Raw genomic sequence first — 18775 nt, forward strand, 5'->3', positions numbered from 1 at the left:
ATCCTAAATGGAGGGAAATGCATGTGGAGTGAGAGAAGTGAGATCAACTTCAAGTTGCAAGATTCAAAATTGGTTGACCTGCAAGCTTGTTCCACACCTGCATAGATGTCATACACTCAAAAATATAAAATAACAAGTTAGCTGACACATGAAGACTGGTGATTCCTTTTGCCTCATCCATTTTGTTTCTATGAACAAATTTCTTAAATGTCTTAGTGAATTAAGGTTGGTCGACATTCAATATTCACCAAAGACCCTGAGATTGCAACAATTGGGCCATTTTGAGCTTCCATGTGTGATAGTTGTGTGGAGTGAGAATTTAAATCCTAAGGTCCGACATGATGTATAAAGGCACACAAAGGACTGATATGAAAGTTAGACTGCCTCAGAGTAGATACAAACTGAAATTGCAATTCCCAAACACTAAATTTTCCAAGAGAGACAATAGAAATAACTTGAAACTTCAAGTTAGTAAAACTATCAAAAAATGGTGAAATTTTTATAAAATACCTCTAATACAATGTATCTCATCAAAGTAGGTTTTCGATGATATCTTGTTCGCTTAAAAAGGACTTCATAGGTAGAAGTTATGCGATATTGAAAAAAAGGCTTGTTTTAGGCACTTTTAGAATCAAAGCAAAGTTCTTGGTCACCAATGTGACCATCAAATTATCAAGTGCAAAAAAAGTTGGAGTGGTGAGTACCAATGCCACATCACCAATTTAGCTAGCTTGAGAACCCAAGGCACAAGCTATAATGCACAACATGTGTTGGAGAGGGGCCACATGAGTCTTTCCTTATAATGCACCCCTTTGCAATAGGCCATATATAGAGTACATCTTTATGTACAATGAATGTGGGACTAACATACTTGCACCACAATATTAAACCATTTAACAAAGAGCAATCACTTAGAACGTGGTTATGAGAATGACCATGTGGAATGCAAGGAGCATGAATAATGAATGGATGAAGAAATTTTAGTGACGTCCATGAGACCAAGTAGTCTAAGGGACCAAGATTCAAAATTATCCCATGTTCAAGTTCCTTTCCATGTTGTTTATTATGTACTCACTTTTTATGAAACCTTGTCTCTTCAAAAAGTTTACTCAAACTATCCACCTTTAACTCCTCAAACTAACTACAAAGATCTTCATAATAAGAGTAACACATAAAGGAACCACATAATTTTCATAGAGTAAGAGTCGCCATAGCTTATGTGAGCCTAATATTAAATTACAAATGATGTGTCAAAGATAATTTATAGTCCTAAATTTCTTCAACTGCATGAATGTGGGACTAAAGTCCCTGTTCATGCCCCAGTGCCATCCATGGATGGGCACACCATGAACACTTGTTTTAAAGAATGAAACCCTAAATGCCCAAATTTGTATCAAACAATTAATAAGTTTAGGGTCAATATATAAATTAAACAATTACAAGACTCTGTACATGGAAGCCTGCACAACTATGTGGATGAGAAGCAATATTGTGAATCATGTCATTTCACAAAAAATATTCCACTAAAGAGCCAATTAACAATGTTTCTCAGGAGGATGACCCCACACTGCAACGGTTAGCTGCAAGCCTCCTATATGGGAGGTCTTAAGTACAAATCTGAGGGCATTGTTCAAAAAAAAAAAAACATTGCTCAACAAGTCAACCGACCAATGTAAACGCGACCATGCGAGCAAAATCTAGCCTCATTCTAATTTATACCCCTTTAATTGGCTATGCATGGGCAAATATCATTTAATACAAATTTATCATTCCACACAGCATGACTGGAAGCGACTGGAGTGGCCTTCGAAAGTAGAATAGTAAATATGTCACCTAATTGTAATTAAGTGTATGTGCACACCAACAATAATGTCACAATACAGAATCACACCGGCCTCAAGAATATTCTAAAGGAATCTCTACACATTACAAGTCCATGTGCAACATCACATAATAAATAAAATACTACAATTCTACAAAATATTATGAAAGGTGTACAACACCTATTTCCCAACAAGTACACCACTTTAGGTAAATGGGATATATCTTCACACTAGCTCAATAAAATAATTTGGCCTCGTGAACTACTCATTTTGACTAAAGATATAACTAATCAGAGTGTGTATGTTTTTGCAAATTTAGTCAACTTTTAGTTTATTTTATTTTATATAATATAAAAAATATAATTTACTAACTATATAAGCTCTTTTCTTCACTACTATAATTATTGTAAGAAGCTAGGGCACCAGGGTAGCTTCATGAAATGTACTTTTATTTATAAATTCTTTATTCCACAAAGTGCTTCATGATTAGTCCACCATTCTTAGTGTTGATCAAGAGTAAATTTCCATTATCTAGATAGGAATATTGACCAACAAACCAAGAATCCCTACCCCTATCTTTATAGTGAAATTGGGTATAAACTATATATCAATAAACCTTATTAATTCATCTGATCATCTTATTCTTAAATATATTTATATGTTCATTATCTCTTATCCATTTCTATAATAAGATCTACATGATTTTCAATAATTTTATTTTAATATTTTGGTCTAGAACCTACCAAATAGATTTATAAGATAGTAACGATTTCTCTTGAACTGATACAAAAGCAAGACCTTTAGAAGTTAAAATATATATATTTCTATCCAAAATCCTATAATAATTAAATTTGAAGATAGTAATTGCTCATATAAAGTGATTGTTGATGGTGGTATTAGCACTACCAATATCAAGTAGAATGATAGATCCCTCTACTTCTCTTGAAAAGACGGAGATTCAACTCCAAGGTTCCTATTCATCCAAGTCTTGATTATGTTGGAAAAGACGGGTGGCTTGTGTGATTTATTTACAATGAGGCTTTTTTGGTGTTATCATATTTGACATTGATAAACAATTAAATGGTTCAAATCTGGTTATACAAAATATTGGATCTGTAAGGTTCTAATGCAAAATTTTCTATTTAAACACACTAACAATCTTAGCTTATCCTATATTTACCTTAAGAACTAAATTAAACTATATTTGAGCCTAGCTAAGAAAAGAACAAAATATGTTAGGATTAGAGAAAATAAATTAAAAAATAAATAAATGAACAATGACTAGATCCATTTTGTCTCTTAAATCTGAAAGGTTAGATGAAATCAAAAGAAACCACTATTGTAATGGTTAGTATGTTGAGAAAACCAAATATTGAGACGTGGGGTGAACCAATAGCTCATTCAATGGAAGAACCTACCAGTTGAAGATGTCACATGGGAAGATGAATAGTTCATTTAGAAGAATCCTCACTTGGTTAGCATTGAGGACAATGCTTCTTTGAAGAAGGGGGGCATGTTGTGCCCTTGATCCTAGAAAATACATATGGTTATGATTAGTCAACTTGTGTCTACCTTAAACCCTAACCCAACTATAGTATCATTATTACATTGCTATTTAGTTAGTTAGGTTGGCATTAGGCCTATATAGTCATATTTAGGTTAGTCCAAGTAATATGCTAGGCATAAATACCTAATATTTGGAGGTTTTCCCCTTTGAAGTGGCTTATTACTTTCTGTTACTATACATTCTCAACATTTTTTATATTATATTCCTCATTTGTGTGAGTTATTTCATTTACATTATTCCTAAAAGAGTGCAAGCTTATTATATATGGGGATATAACAAGATATGGAGGCTAATTGATAACCTTCGTATTATATTATTAAGGAATAAAATTATTCTTAGAGAAAAAATATTGGGAAGGCTTATCCTATCCTCCCTATGTAGGTGTTGGTCCTATTGGAAGTCTTCGATCAAGGGTTGCATGTAGATGGCAACCCTCAGGCGAAGTTTGGATGAAGCTAAAATTTGATGGGACATCCCGTGGCAACCCAGGGCAAGCAGGGATAGGATGTGTTGTTCATAATTAGGAAGGCAAGAAACTAGCAACCCTTGCCTCTGTGGTTGGCATCAACACCAACAATTGGGCCTTGGTTGAGGGTCTGCATTTATGCAGGAAACTAGGAGTTAAGAACTTGGAAATTGAAGGAGATTCGGCTATAATTGTCAATGCTACGAGGAAAAGCAGTATGCCTAATTGGAGACTAAATACTTTGTTGTCAAAAGCTCTTGACCTATGCAAAGATTTTGAAATGTTCACAATCAATCATATTTATAGGGAGGAAAATAAAAGAGCGTATGAGTTGGCCAATTTGGGAGCCGATGGCATCAATCTCCTGTCTATGCCACCTTAAGGTATCAGTCTTTTGTTTTCGTGTCCTAAGTTGTCATTAGCATGTTCCTCCTTTCATCCCCTTATGTTTCTCTTGCCCAGACTCTGTTTTAACCCCCTTATTTATTCCTCTTCCTGCCCCCTATAGTTTCGTATAGATACTCAACAAACATTCAGTTTAAATATTGGCTTCTCAACATAAGCCGTTAACTAACACTTTTGTTTCGAATATCACTTCTATCACGTATTTCCTGCATTCATCGATATACTATTTTCGGTCACTAGGGCTGCCTCCTCCCAGCTTCCTATCTGATATCCATCGGGTTTTATGTCGATGAAACCTTGGGCTTCGGTGACCTCCTTTACTTTTCCATCGAAATACTTCTTCCATCGATATCAATGCCCTATCGATGAATGGATTTATTGTCTCACCAAATACTTCTTCCACCAATAAAGTTGTATCGGTGAAACAACGCATATTGAAGACATGCCTTTTAGCCTCCTCTAAACCTATTTCCTTATCGATATCTTTTATCGATGAAACTACCTTTTGTCTATTCGACCTTATTCTTTTTATGTGAACGTTTCTTTCGGTGACCCTTTATCCCCTTGAATACCTTTTCCCATCGATGAAAACCATCTCCACCTTCATCGATATCTTTTATCAATGGAATTACTATCTCCGATGAGTCATTTCTGAAGTTTATTAGCATTTCCTTTCCTTCGATACCCTTTTATATTGATGAGACATCGTTGGGTCTCATGTCAAAGAAACCTTGGGCTTTGGTATTTCCTTTATCCTTCCATCGAAACACTTTTTCTATCGACATCACTACACTCCTTCGATGAATGGGTCTATTGTTTCATAGAGGCCATCTTTCTTTTGATGATTTACTTCACTTTCATCTTTCATTGATGAGCTCATTAGTAATCTTCTTCAATAAAATTGCATCGGTTAAACCACACACATCGGTAACATGCTTTTTAGCTTCCTCGAAACTACTATTCTTATCGATATCTTTTATCAATGTAGCCTCCTTTTGTTTGATCATGATTGTATATGGTGAAAATGGATAAACAACAATAACAATATTGAAAGACTAAATGGATTCAACCACAAAACCCTAGCCTAACAACAACAAAGATCCACCATAACATATGAAGATTACCTAAGACAATGCAAATCAAATGAAATCACAAAGATTATACCATCACATGTCCAATAGGGTTTAAATCTCCATTCTTCCTATCTCCATTGATCTTGCTTGATATATTTGCTCTCAGATTTTATGTGTGCACAAGAGCTCAACAAAGAATGGAAATGTGGTTGCAAGTAGGATCACATATGAAGGTGCAAAGTGTAGTGTCGTCAATTGATCAAGTAGTCGAGGGTTTGATAATGAAGGAAGCATCTCCTTATATAGAAGACACTATATGAAATGGAGGGATAAGATTGAGAGGTGTAAAAAGAGGTCGGCTATGATTAGAGGGTAGGTAAAGAAAATAATAAAATAATGAAAGGGGCAGGTAGTGTAGGAATTAAGAGATGAATGACATGTGTCATGGGTAGAAAAGGTTAATGAATTAATTAAATAAATAAGGATTTATTTAATTAATAGAGGAAGTGGGATCAATTAAATAAATAAGATATTTATTTAATTTAGGAAAAAGACAATTTAAATAAATAAAAGTATTTATTTAAATGAGAAATAAGGCTAGAAGAGGATAAATGAATTAATTAAATAAATAAAGATTTATTTAATTAATAGAAGAATTAGGCTAAAGATAATTAAATAAATATAATATTTATTTATTTAGACTGGATAATTTTAGGTGTCTACATTTTGCCCCTCTTTGAGACAATGTAGCTTGTCGCATTGTTTCAAAGAAGATAAGATGAACTGATACAAAGTTGCCCCAAGATGGGAATGATATGCCCCCTCAAGAGATTGGATGAAAATGTCTAGAAAGATCATAGACAATCTCTCGATAAGAAAGACAGGATAGAATGGACTGACCAGATAAAGTGACAGAGTCATGAGATAAAAAAGGCTGACTCGAGAGATGAGGGCGAGGGCTAGGGCTAGGGAAGTCTATAAATAGACCACGAGGGGAAAACATCCACATTGTCATCCACACATCCACGAGATTAGAGTGTAGAGAAAGATAGAGCAGCAGTAGTCAGCAGTGATGGCATTGGTGCATAGATTCGATCACGTTCGTCGATATCAGAGGCCAGCAGACACAGGAGAGCCGGTGAGTACCGCAAAACCTCCTTGTAGTTTGTCGCAATAAATGTTGTCATTAATGCTTCTTAGGTAGTGCAATAAATGCACTTTTAGGTAAAAGCCAAAAATGTCAAAAATGTGTAGGTGCGTTTGTGCTAGTGCCAAGCGCGTCTATGCTGGCTAGGCACATCTGTGTTTGTGCCAGGCACGTCTGTGTCGGAAAAGGCGTCTGTGTAGGATGTGATCGCGTCTGCGTTGTGCAGGGACGTTTGTGCTAGGCAGGCACGTTTGTGTCTCTCAGGCGCGTCTATGCAGAGCATAGGCACGTCTGTTTGTTTCAAGCGCGTCTGTGCAGAACAGGCATGTTTATGCAGTCTCTAAGCGCGTTTATATCATGAAAGTGTGTTTGTGTCAAAAAATATGAATTTGTGTCTTCTAGGTCAAATCGGTAGTTCTGTGATGAACATACGTTGTCGATTGGATAAGCTGCTAAGAGGATACACTCAAGAAGGTCCTATAGGGAAGACTAGGATAGCAGATAGGGCTAGGATTGACAATTATGTGATAGAACATACGTTGCCAATTAGGAAACTACTCAAGAGGTTTCACTCAAGCAGAGGCCCTAGGAGAGGATAGATCAAGGCACTTTGTGATGAACAGTTAGTACCAAGACATAGTACTTTGTGATGAATAGGGAGTACTAAAATATGAGTAGCACTTTGTGATGAACAAGGAGTGCAAATGTAAGCAACACTTTATGATGAACAGGGAGTGCAAACACGTAGTACTTTGTGATGAACAGGGAGTACCACTAGGATAGAAGCAACACTTTGTGATGAATAGTGAGTGTTACTAGGATAGAGTACCATATGCACTTAGATAAAAAGTAGCATTTTGTGATGAACAGTGAATGCCACTATGACTGACATGATTGATTTGCTTGACTACAGGAGTATTTGCCTATGCTAGAGTCACAAGAGAGATTCTCATCGACTCAGAGGTTGCTACCAGAGTTGACATTCGAGGACAAAGCTTCCATTGAGGGCATGGGTTTGCGATACATTATGTATGTGCCTGAGTTTCAGGCGAGCATGGGTTTGCTGAATGTGCTAGCTAAGAGATGGCACTCCGAGATGTGCACTTTCCATTTGCCGATGGGTGAGATGACAGTCACCTTGGAGGATGTGTACAGGATATTGAGGATACTAATTGATGGGGAGCTTATTCCTTATGATCGAGATGGAGACAGGAATGCCCTGAGATGAGTGTTCCGGGACCCAGGACTAGAGATGAGGGCGGGACATGTGGCTTGGGACACCATGACAGCTACAAGATTAGCACTACCAGTAGTGCTAGGGGGAGTGATTAGTGGGTTCCTGTGTCCAGACAGGGCGACATGATGGTTGGCTGTGGGCTGGGGGAGAACCTTGGAGACGCTGGTTACACAACACACCAGATATGCTTGGGGACCATGTGTGCTAGCACATTTGTATTATGAGCTGCATCAGTTTGTTTATCATGGATCTGTAGGATTGGGCTGCGAAGTTACATTGCTACAAGTGTCGACATATGAGCATCTGCCAGTGACACGAGCTATACACTTCAGGGGCAGGGGGCATGGATGCAGTTTTGTACATCTGTATGACATGATTACATCGCAGCCACGGATTGGTAGGTTGGAGCATTGGCGTCTCCTAGATGAGATCGACACTTTTATATGGAGGCCGTACCTTGGGTGTGAGCAGTGGGAGGAGGATGCAGTGGATCTCCCGTATACCTTCCAAAGCAGATGTTTGATTGGGCAGATGCCCTATGTTTTGGAGAGACAGCTGATTGATAGGGTATGCAGGTAGTTTGGTCATATTCAGCAAATGCCACAGGGTTCCGGGATGTATGCTCAGACAGTCAGGGATTAGGTACACTTTGGGCCACTGTTGTCATATGATCAGGTCATGACACAACTAGCAAAGATGGTGCCAATGCCATGGGATATGTGGTCAGATATTGAGGATGCAGGCATGGATGCAGAGTACACTGCATATTGGGCTGAGCATCCATTCCCACGACTGACAGACCTAGGGGAGCTTGTAGAGGGAGATGCTGGTGGGGATGATGATGATGATGGAGATGGTGGGGGGAGAGGCCGACAGAGGAGGCGGGGTGCCATTGGAGAGAGGAGGGTGATTCCATCGAGAGAGGGTGGGGAGGAGAGACAGGCTCAGGTGGTGAGGGGTCGGGGTGGATTGCCACTACAGGGGCCAGCAACACAGGGTCCTAGATAGGTGTAGGGATAGGGATAGAGGTAGGTACAGGTATAGGCACATGCACCAGTACAGGGGGAGCCACAGGTAGAGGCATAGGGGGCCGAGGCAGAGGAGGATGAGCTGGTAGAGCTAAGGGAGATCTGCCAGGGACAGGCAGATGAGATCCAGGACCTGGAGAGGGAGACTGCTAGGCTCAGGAGGCGACTGAGGGAGATAGAGCATGAGTGAGATCAGGCTATCCAGCGCTATATTGAGGCTGAAATAGCACTGAGGGATGCGAGGCACGAAGCAGAGGATACAGGGGCTGGATATGCCTATGTTCTATGGGTAGGGGAGGAGATAGGTTATTGGCGTGACCTATACTATAGGGTAGTGCCACCAGAGCAGCGGGCGAGGAGCTTCCGCAGACCATTGAGGATAGCGACGACTATAGGAGGGAGCCAGAGGTGACAGGCATCCAGCGGTGGGGTTATGGGTCCTCCACCACCACCAGATAGAGGGGACAGGAGAGATGATCCTTGGGTGGGTCCTTCTAGGCCTCAGATTCCATCGAGGCTAGGCGGCTCCGAGGGAGGGAGTTCATCATAGCCATAGAGGGCTCCCTATGTATCAGTATTGTACCATTTTTGTATTATGATGTAGACACCTTTGGGTGATTGTAGCCATATGATTTTGACATCATTGTATCATGACACTTTATATATATATATATATGAGATGATTCATCTTTGTGGCAGCTATATGCATGTGTACCTATGTGATGAGATGTTTAATGATGTATGTTTCTATGTGATGCTTATGATATGGATGCAAATATATACATGATGAAATGCAATATTTTTTGTTCTTTTATGTTTTATATGTTATGCAAATGCAAATGTGAATGTATGAAATGCCAATGAATATGATAATGCAAATAATTATTTACATGATGAGAATATAAGATGTGCTAACATGTGTTGTGTGCAGGATGTGATGCAATTGTGATATCTATATGTATGTATGAAATGCTTAATATGTGGTAATGCAGGTGCAACTACATGAAATGCAAATATTTGTGGTGTGTCATTATACTCAATCATGTGATAGCACTGAACCATATGTTGTCCGAGTCTGTTGAAAGATTTGATTTGTTGAAGTCCATTGTTGTTGCTGTGTCTCATCTGAAACTGACTGAATCCATGCAACTGATACTTTATTGTGGAAAAGATGATACTTTATTTTGGATTGGCGATACAAGTGTTGCTTTATTGTAGATTGTGTGCGGATAGACTGAAGAAAAGTGGAAGAAACTGTACTCCTCAAAACATGTGATGCTCTCAGTTCCACACCCATCACTAGATGTACGATTTGCCTTAGCTACAGATAGGATCTAATTTATTATGGATGGAAAGGGTGAAAAGGAAGGATTATTATGAATGGCTAACCAATCTTGGGTAGATCAATAACAAGCCATGATGGGAATGTGTATAGTTTATTGTGGATGAATAGGTTGTGAGTGTGTGCAAAGTGAAGGATGAAATTGAATCCTGTAGGAGGGAGGAGCAATGTCTCTACACATGGCGCTGGTAACCCAGTTTTCACCATGGTACTTGCCCAGGGTGCCACCAAAGTGGTTTTCACCGTTTGGATGAAATATTTTTTCTTTACTTTTTTTATTTATTTTTATTTTCTTTTGTTGTCACAAGGTGCCTGTTTGCCAGGTTTTCACCAAGTAACTATTTTTATGTTTTTATGATTTTTTTTTGTATTTTTGAATTAGGATAATCTGAAGAGCTATGTGTAAAACCTGCGAAGGTGCATACTATTGATAGAATCCTCAAAAGGTTCACCTTCTATAGTTGAGAGCTGATATGCCCCAGATCCATATGCTGCTATAATGATGTAAGGACCAAGCCAGTTTGGTTCGAACTTGCCCTTCTTCTCTCTGTCTTGCTGATTTTTTGGGTTTTCTCTGAGAACCAAATCACCTAACTCAAATGTGTGAGGCTTGACTTTGTGATTGTAGCTGTGACTCATTTGTTGTTGATAAGCCTTGAGATGAATAAAAGCAGTTTGTCTTCGTTCATCCAATAGCTCAAGTTCTTGTAAGTGAGAGACCCTATAGTCTTCATCACTGATAATGTTTTGAAAAGAGACTCATAAAGAGGGTAGCTCGACCTCAATAGGCAAGATGGCTTCAGTGCCATAGATAAGTGAATAGGGTGTAGCCCCTGTAGGTGTGCGGACACTTGTGCGGTAGGCCCAAAGTGCAGGATTAAGTTGGATATGCCAATTACGGCTAGCGTCGTCGACTATCTTTTTTAAGATTTTAAGGATTGTTTTATTAGACGCCTCATCTTGATCATTACCTTGGGGGTAATATGGTGTGGAGAAACGATGGGAAATGTGGAAGCGGTCACAGAGTTCATGAACATCCTGATTTTTGAAGGGACGCCCATTATTAGTGATAATGGAAACAGGAATACCGTATCGACAAATGATATAGTTGAGAATGAATGTAGCAATTTTTTTTCCAGTGACTTGCATGAGAGGCACGACTTCAATCCATTTTGTAAAATACTTTGTGGCAGTGATAATGAATTTATGACCATTGGAAGGAGGGTGAATCTTGCCTATGAGATCGAGTCCCCACTGACAAAAGGGCCAAGGAGTCGCAATTGGTTGAAGTTCTTGTGCTAGCGCATGAATGAGGTCTCCATGAAGTTGACATTGCTTACATTTCTTGATGAACTGATATGAGTCTTTTTCCATATTGGGCCGATAATATCTAGTCCTGATGAGTTTCGTAGCTAAGGTAGGACCATAGAATGTGGACCACATATCCCTTCATGTACTTCACATAATGCAATCTGAGCTTCGTCGCTTTCTAAACATCTAAGAAGAGTGCCATCTAGACCTCGATGGTATAGGACATCGGCTAAAATGATGTATCGAGAAGATTGGCGAATGAACGTGCGACGTTGGTTATTGGATAGATTAGGAGGTAGGGTATTGTCACGAAGGTATGTGAAAATGGAACTATATAACTGGGACTCAGGACCAATGACACATATCATCTCAGTAGGAGTGATTTCATATGAGGGAACCAAAAGGTTATCCACCAAGAACTCATAGCAGGTCTCATTTGGAGGTAGATCAATCAGTGAAGCAATTGTAGCCATGGCATCTGTGGCTCGATTCTGCTCTCTTGGTATCTGCTCAAAGTCTATCTTTGTGAAATGTTGTTTCAGGTTATCCACCATTCTTTTGTATGGAATTAATTTCTCATCCTTTGTTTGGTAATCATCAATTGCTTGACGAATTACAAGTTGAGAGTCCCCAAAAACGTGAAGTTCCTGGATCTTCCATTGAACTGCAATTCGTAATTCAATTGTTAATGCCTCATATTCTACTATATTATTAGTGCAGGGAAAAGATAATCGATATATTTTGGTATAGAATCCCCTTGAGGAGTTATGAAGAGGATGCTAGCTCCTGCCCCATGCTGTGTGTATGAGCCGTCAAAGTATAGTTGCCATGGCTTTGCATGTGACACTGTTAAAATGGATTCATCTGGAAATTCTGAAATTAGAGGAACATCATCTATCATGGCAGCATCTGCTAACTAATCTACGATAGCTTCTCCTTTTATTGCTTTTCTGTCCACATACTTGATGTCAAATTCACTCAAGATCATTACCCATTTGGCTAGTCACCCAGTAAGTGTTGCTTTATTGAGAAGGTATTTCAATGGATCAATTCTTGCAACCAACTTAGTCTTATGAGTTAGCATGTAATATCATAATTTCTGTGAAGTAAAGACCACAGCGAGACATGCACACTCAATTGTTGTTTAGTTTAGCTCATATCCCACCAATGTGCGACTGATATAGTATACTGCCTTTTCTTTGCCCCCAGCAACTTGTTGTGCTAAGAGTGCCCCTAGTGCTATTGACGTAGTTGATATGTATAATAATAAAGGTTGATCTAGAACTAGTGGCATCAAAACTGGCGGATTCAGAAGATAATCTTTGAGTATCTGGAAAGCCTATTGACAGTTATCATCCCATTTGAATTTGATGTTTTTATGTAGCAAGTGCTGAAAGGGATTACACTTATCTGCAAGTTGTGCTATGAATCTTCGTATGGACTGAAGTCTCCCTTGTAAAGACTGAAGTTGATTGATATTTCTTGGTAGTTGCATCTCTAGGATGGCCTTGACTTTTGCTGGATCGACTTCAATTCCCCTTTTTGATACAATGAATCCCAGGAGCTTCCCGGAGGTTACTCCAAAGACACATTTCTTGGGGTTTAATCTTACCTTGTATTTTTCCAACCGATCAAAGACGACTGAAAGTATGTCCAAATGTGTATTTCTATCTATTGATTTTCCCAAGAGGTCGTCAACATAATCTTCCACAGTTACATGCATGAGATCATGAAAGATAGTAGTCATGGCTCTTTGATATGCAGCGCCTACATTTTTTAGCCCAAAGGGCATGACATTCCAATAGAAAGTTCCCCAAGGACAGGTGAATGATGTTTTGTGTTGATCCTCAAACACGATCTTTATTTGATTATAACCAGAGAATCCATCCATCAATGATAACATTTCATGACCTGTTGTGAGATCTATAATCAAGTCAATATTTGGTAATGGAAAATCATCCTTAGGACAAGCTTTGTTGATGTCTCTGAAATCTGTACATATTCTGATGTTGTGATTTGGTTTACTGATAGGTACTAACTTGGAGATCCATTCAGGATAATCAAATGGGCATTTGAATCCGACATCCAATAATTTTTCAAGCTCTGCTTTGACCAATAATGCGACTTGTGGATTCATCTTTCTTAATTTCTGTTTCACTGGTTTTGTCCCTGGTTTAACTATCAAATGGTGCATTACAAAATCCGGATCCAATCCAGGCATATCAGCGTATGACCATGCAAAGTTGATTTGTCATTCTTGAAGAAACTTATGAATTTTGACCTTTCTGACTCCATCAAAGATTGGGCCAGGAATATGTTGTGTGGAACCTCTTCCGTACCAATATTTGTTTTGATAGTCTCCTCTACCAACATGGATGACTTTTCCTCATATGATGCTCGGAGAATGTCGAGCCTTCCATCTTCGGGTGCCTCAGAGAGATTTTCGCCCTCAGATACATCCTTTCTTTTTACTTTTTTGGGGTCAGATAGTGCCACAGTGTGGTTTTCGCCATAAGACCCTTGGTTTGTTTTTATTTTCATATTTTTGTGACTAGAAGGCTCGACACCCTCACCGAAATATTCCACGCTATTGAATTCTATAGTGTATCCTGCTTTATGGTCCCCAGGGGGAAGATCATCTCGTATGCCAAGATAGTCAATAAAAGCTTCATCATTTTGGAATGTGTCAAACTGTGCAGGTCCTTCATGATCCCAGTCAATAAGTTGGTGGTGAATAAGGGGAAGGCCTTTAATGTCTTCGAAGTTAGCGGGGCTAAGAGTGAAGATGCAGTTATATTCAGGTATATCGAGGTAATTATCAAGGTCATCGTTGGCACTCTCCTCATTAGTCTCGATCATGAATGAATCCAAATTATCATCACTAGCAGCACATTCTGGAATAGGTGTTCTCATTCTATGTGATTTCAACCTAGGACCTAGGGACAAGGACTATGTGGAATCCTCAAGGGTTGTTTCTTGACCAACTTTGAATTTTTCCTAAAATTCTTCTTCTTCTGTGGGTTCATTAGGCTCTCTAAATGTCTCGGTGAGCTCGTAGTCACTGGAGGATTTGTCTGAACCCCATTCCCATTCGTTGGAGTCTGTGGAATAGCGATTCTCTTGTTGAATTTTGGCAGCTTTGATTTGTAATGCTTCTTCTATCCTTCGAGTGTGGACCTTGGAAGTCACGAAACCAAGTCCCTTCGAGCGTTCCTTTTTAAATGTCAATTCAGGTTGTAAAGGTTCAATGATGCCTTCCTTTCTTAACCTAAGAGGGCTTTTGCCATCATACCCAAATTTTTGCAGAATCTTGAAACCCTTGCCATATTTCTTACATGGTATACTGATGTGATCTTGTGTATCATTTTCAAGGTCTCTATAAAGCATTTTGTATAATTCTTCCTCTTCCAGTTCACCTCATTTTTGAAAGATAGTAGAGTCCCATTTGAGTACAATGATAGAAACTTGTTTATTAGGATGTGGTCTTCCATATTCTTTTGGTGAACTCATGACTTGTTGTACGCACATGCTCTCATTTAAAGTGTATTCACCCATGCCCTTGTCCTGAAATTTACCTTTAAGCTCACCTTGTTTTGATGTCAAAGGTTTTAGTGACTTAGGATCAATGTATGCCGAAGAAGGAATAGCTTCGCGATTACTGGGAATGATGGTCTCGGTTTTTGATCTCAAGTTATTGCAGTATATGAACGGATTAGGATCACCATTAACTGTTATCTCAACTCCATTGTGAGGAAACTTAATGCATTGGTGATATGTAGATGGGACTGCCCTCATTTCATGAATCCAAGGATGTCCTAGCAATATGTTGTATGTGAGATCGAGATCTAGGACTTGACAAATCACATCCTTTGTAACTGGCCCAACTCTAAGAGGTAAGGTGACTGTGCCTTTGGATGAACACTCTTCATCATCATATGCCTTGATGGTGATTTTGTTTGTAGAATTCACAGCTTTATCAGAATATCCCAATTGTTTAATAGTACTCAATGTACAAATGTTTAGACCTGCTCCTCCATCTACCAAGACTCGTTTTATTCGATGTTTGTGTATGAAGGCTTCAATATGTAATGGTGCATTATGTGGCTGACTTACGGAGGCATCGTCGGCTTCTATGAATGTAAGAGAGTGTGGAATGGAAAGGTATCCCACCATGGCTTGAAATTGGTCCACATTCAGATCAATAGGAACAGAGGTGTCTCTCAAGATTTTGTCAAGAATAGCTTTATGTGCGAGGGATATGCGTAAGAGCTCAAGGATGGAGATGAGCGCAAGTGTCTTCCCTAATTGTTCTAAAAGGTCATACTCAGGTTTGGTTGACGAGGAAGCAGTGTTTTTAGTTGGAGCACCTTGCAAAGTGAATTTACCTTGATGGGTTGTAACATGACATTCAAAGGTAGGTTCGGAAGAAGATCCAATTCCTTTTAGGACAATCTTGGGTCTCTGGGTAGAATTCTCAGGGTTTTTGTACTTGATGATAATAGTAGAGACATAATTGTCCATTGAGATATGATTGATAGTTGAATCGTAGTTATAAGATGCTCTAGTATAGTTGGTCTGGTCATCTATGGCTGCAGCTTTTCCCTTGTCATGCTTTGGGAATGGTTCCTTAAACATCTCATGTTCTTGATTGGATGAATGCCCTTCAATTTCAATGTCACCTCTATCAATGAGATCTTGTATGATGTTCTTCAGTCAATGACAATTTCTTGTTTTATGACCCTTGCTCTTATGGAATTCGCAATACTCATCATCATTCCACCAATTTGGTTTGACCTTTGGTTCATATGGAGGAAAATCTGGAATTGTGATTACTTTGTTTGCCACTAGCTTCTTGAAGATTGATTCTAGTGGTTCTCCCAATGGGGTATACTTCCTTCATGATCTGGAAGTTGTTTGAGTATTCACTTGATTGTTTGTAGAGCTTGATCCAGAAAAAATGATTTTTGGTCATACCATATTAACATCAACAACACCATCATTGACTATGTTCTTGTTTTTATTCCAAAATCTTGGCTTATCTTTTCCTTTAAATTCATCTTTGTTTTCCTTGATAATCTTAATGACTCCTTATTCAATTAGGACCTTTTCTGTTGCTAAGGCTTTTTCAATGATGTCCTTGAAGGTGGACAAACAAGCTTTCCTTAGATCATAGCCAATGTCTTTGTTAACATTCTGGGTGAACATCTCTAACATTTGTTTTTGTGGAATTTCACAAGAGCATCTGCTGGTTAGATTTCTCCATCTTTGTAAAAATGATGAAAAAGACTCTCCATCTTTTTGCTTGGTGTTGCACAAAGTAGTGACTGATATGTCTATCTCTATGTTGTATGAGAAATGTTGGATAAATGCCTCAGCTAAGTCACCCCATGACTTAATTCCAGGTGGAAGTTGGGAGAACCATTCCATAGCTTGATCTCCTAAGCTTTGTGGGAATAATCTCATCAAATATGTCTCTTCTACTGCTACCTCAATGCAAGCTGTGAAAAACTATCTTATGTGTGCCTTAGGATCCCCTTTGCCTCTGTATTTATCAAACTTAGGCATCATAAAGTGTGTAGGAAATGGAGGCATTAGAATGCTCTTGTCAAATGGATAAGGACATATGTCTCTCATTGTGTATGTTGGCTTTGGTGTATTTATGTCCTCCATTTTCTTTTGTAAGTCCCTGATTTGTTGCTCCAAATTGCTTTTAGGTGGAGATAGACTCCTTGGACCATATCCCATGCTTGAGGCACCAATTGGAGGAGGAGCATCTTGCATATATGGATGATATTGATCATACACATGTTCATATGGAGGAGGTCTATAATGATGCTGCATATATGGACCACTTGGTATAGATTCATGTTGAGGAGCGAAATATCTATTTTGTCCATGTATACCATACTCTACAGGCATGTCATGTTCTAATGTGTTGCCCCCAAATTTGACATGGGGTTTCCTTGTGTCCAAATTTTGAGCATGTCTTTGAATATCGAATTGCTTTGGTGGTTGACCCTTAGCATTGGTATGTGATTGAGCATATTTTTCTACATAAGACTTCCATAATGGCCTACGAATGTGAGTATCATATGTGTGACTATGTGTATGTGGGACCTCTGGTTTTTGAAACAAAGATGATGGTGATTCAGGCACCATATGTGGTTCTCTATTGCCTCCACTATTAGGCCTCCTTTGATCCATGTTGGAGTGAGTTTGTTGCAAAGGTCTATGTTCCATTATTTGAGACATGTCAAAATCATGAGGGATCTTGGTTCCACTTTGTGCCATCACTTGTAGAAAATATTGTCTATCTCTCCTTATTATTTCCTCAACCAATCGATTGAAATCAGGATTCATAATGGTGTCTTCCACTGCTGATGAATGTATGGAGAAGTTGTCCATATTGTCATTGTGTGTATCATTGTTGTTTGTAGTGTCCATGTGCTCAACATTTGGAATGTTTCTATAGGCATCCATGTCAGGTAATGTAGTATGATCAGAATTGAAAAAGATATCATTGTCATACTCATAGGAACTCATGTTTGTGGACTCTTAAGCCTCTTTAGTTTCTCTCCTAGATTTTTGGGAACGGGTTTCAACCATGAACTAGGTATTGACCAAGATGTATGAGACTAGATGAAAATGGAAAAGAGTATGGAAGACCAAGAGTTGGATGGAATGTAAATGAATCTGAGGTGTACTTGCAATGTCCAAAGTGTAAGACCAAGTATGTATGTAGTAGAGTAGGTGTGACTTCCAAAGAGAGGATAGTTTCTCTTGATGAGGTAAGTTGACCTTGACTCTAAGTAAGACCAAATGAGACCCAAAGGTGATAGACCTTGATGAGGGACCACTTAGCAAAATGTTGTTGTATGTAGTGTGTTGACAAAGTATGATGAGGACAAGCAAGTGACCTTTTGACTCAAGTTTAGACAAATGTGAATGTAATGCAAGGTGTAAAGAAATGATGGACTATGTGAGACCCAAAGATAGGTTGAATGCTAGATGAAACCCTAGAGAAATAACCTAGGAAGCTCAAGAATTCTGAAACTGACTGTGTTTGTTTGCTGGACTATAAAAGTTTTTCAATTATGAACACAGACACGCCTGTATACTGCACAGACATGATTTCCTGACATAGACGTGGTTCTGTTTAACACGGATGCGTTTCTATGATTTTGTAAATGCAATGTTGATTCTGAGAACACAGATGTGTTTCTGCCCTTCACAGAGGCAGTTATAAGACACAGACACTATTATGTCAAACACAGATGTGTTTTTGCAAAATTTATGCAATTTTTTCCAATCTGTGAAGTTGTTTTGTTGTGACCAAATCTGACTATTCGACTATTTTTCGAGACAAGAGGACACAG

The sequence above is a fragment of the Cryptomeria japonica genome, chromosome 5 (assembly GCF_030272615.1).
Source record: "Cryptomeria japonica chromosome 5, Sugi_1.0, whole genome shotgun sequence".
Taxonomy (NCBI): Eukaryota; Viridiplantae; Streptophyta; class Pinopsida; order Cupressales; family Cupressaceae; genus Cryptomeria; species Cryptomeria japonica.